Below are 2770 nucleotides of genomic sequence, written 5' to 3' on the forward strand. Positions count from 1 at the left end.
TTCCATGATTTGGCCTTTCTACTGATATGTCTCCAACGTATCTATAATTTTTTATTGTTCCGTGCTATTATATTATCTGTTTTGGATGTTTTATATGCATTAATATGCTATTTTATATTATTTTTGGGACTAAATTATTAACCCAGAGCCCAGTGCCAATTTCTGTTTTTTTCCTTGTTTTTGAGTTTTACAGAAAAGGAGTATCAAACAGATTTCAAATGGAATAAAACTTTTGCGAGGATTTTTCTTGGACTAGAAGACATCCACGGAACTTGGAGATGAAGTCAGAAGAGTCCTGAGGGCTCCACAAGACCTCAGGGCACACCCTAGGGGGGCAACCCCTACGTTGTGGGCCCCCCGGGAGTCCACCGACCTCCCCCTCAGCTCTATAAATTCACAAATATTCCCAAACAACCAGAAGCGTCCACCAAAATACTTTTCCACCACCATAACCTTCTGTACCCATGAGATCCCATCTAGGGACCTTTTCCGGCATGCTACCAGAGGGGGATTTGATCATGGATGGCTTCTACATCAACTCTATTGCCCTTCGATGAAGCGTGACTAGTTTACCACAGATCTACGGGTCCATAGCTAGTAGCTAGATGTCTTCTTCTCTCTCTTTGATCCTCAATACCATGTTCTTAGAGATCTATCTGATGTAATCTTCTTTCGCGGTGTGTTTGTTGAGATCCGATGAATTGTGTATTTATGATCAGTCTATCTATGAATATTATTTGAATCTTCTCTGAATTCTTATATGCATGATTTGATATCTTTGTATTTCTCTTCAAATTATCGGTTTGGTTTGGCCAACTGGATTGGTTTTTCTTGTAATGTGAGAGGTGCATAGTTTTGGGTTCAATCTTGTGGTGATCTCACCTAGTGACAAAGTAGGGGTAGCGAGACATGTATTGTATTGTTGCCATCAAGGGTAAAAATATGGGGTTTTCATCATATTGCTTGAGTTTATCCCTCTACATCATGTCATCTTGCTTAAGGTGTTACTCCGTTCTTATGAACTTAATACTCTAGATGCATGCGGGATAGCGGTCGATGTGTGGAGTAATACTAGTAGATGCGGGCAGGAGTCGGTCTACTTGACATGGACGTGATGCCTATATTCATAATCACTGCCTTGTATATCATCATAACTTTGCGCTTTTCTGTCAATTGCCCGAGAGTAATTTGTTCACCCACCGTATTATTTTCCTTGAAGAGAGAAGCCTCTAGTGAAACCTATGGCCCCCGGGTCTATTTTCCATCATATATTTTTAGACCTATAAACCAAAAAAACTCAAAAATATCTCGCTGCAATTTATTTACTTTTACTGTGTTTCATGTTTTAGTAATCTTTTATATCTATCTCTATCTCACCTTTGCAAGTGATCGTGAAGGGATTGACAACCCCTTTATCGCGTTGGATGCAAACGTTTGATTGTTTGTGCAGGTGCATAGATTGGAGACTTGCTTGTATCTCCTACTGGATTGATACCTTGGTTCTTAACTGAGGGAAATACTTATCTCTACTTTGCTGCATCACCCATTCCTCTTCAAGGAAAAAACCAATGCAAGCTCAAGAAGTAGCAGGAAGAATTTCTCGCGCCGTTGCCGGGGAGATCTACATCAAACCTACCAAGTACCCATCATAAACTCTCATCTCTTGCATTACATTATTTGCCATTTGCCTCTTGTTTTCCTCTCCCCCACTTCTAAAATGTTTTCTGAAAAATACAAAAATATTTGCCTTTTTATCCGCCCGTCTTCCATTCGTCTTTTCGTTTGCTCATGTGCTAGATCGGGTTGTTTCCATCATGTCTAAATCTGGGGAGGTTATCGTTGAAAATTTTGAGAATATTGCTAGCAAAAATATTGAGGAAAAAATTGATCCTTGTTCCTTAGATCACGAAACTAAAACCCCTCCTAATTATAAAGCAAAAACTTTTCATGTGGGAGACGGTAATATTATTGGGAAAAGTGTCTGTAACGCCCCGGATACAACTTTCCATATTTGTACTCTGACTCTTGCCTTTTCCGCGGAAGCGATATGATTTTCCCTTCATGGTTGGGTTTTGTCTTCGTTTTGCATTTTGTTCATGTCATGCTTATCATATCATGTCATCATGTGCATCGCATTTGCATACGTGTTCGTCTCATGCATCCGAGCATTTTCCCCGTTGTCCGTTTTGCAATCCGACACTCCTACGTGCACCGGCGTTCCCCTTTTGCCTCTTTTCATGTGCGAGTGTTAAACTTTCTCGGAATGGACCGAGATTTGCCAAGCGGCCTTGGTACACCACCGGTAGACCGCCTGTCCAGTTTCGTGCCATTTGGAGTTCGTTTAATACTCCAATGGTTAACCGGGGATCCGTAAAGGCCTCATATGTGTTGCAGCCCAACACCCCTCTAAAGTGGCCCAATAACCCATCCAAACCCCTCCATCCTCTCGGCCGTTCGATCACGATCGGGTGGGCGAAAACCGCACTCCATTTGGACATTCCTAACTCCCTCTACCTATATAAAGGTCTTCCCCGTCCAATTTTCAGGCGAAACCCTAGATCCAATCCTCCTCCGCACCATCGGACAACTTCCCCGCCGCCGGACATGTCCGCCACCATCTCCTCGCCCAATCGAACGCCGCCACGTGGCCTCCCATGACTTCTCTCTCCCCCTGTGCCACCGCAGCCCGCCGGGGCCTGAGGCTGGCCCGCCCCGGGCGCAACCGGACCCGACGGGCCGTGCCCGCCTCCGCCCGCGACCTTCCCCGAGC

The sequence above is a fragment of the Triticum dicoccoides genome, chromosome 1A (assembly GCF_002162155.2).
Source record: "Triticum dicoccoides isolate Atlit2015 ecotype Zavitan chromosome 1A, WEW_v2.0, whole genome shotgun sequence".
Classification (NCBI taxonomy): Eukaryota; Viridiplantae; Streptophyta; class Magnoliopsida; order Poales; family Poaceae; genus Triticum; species Triticum dicoccoides.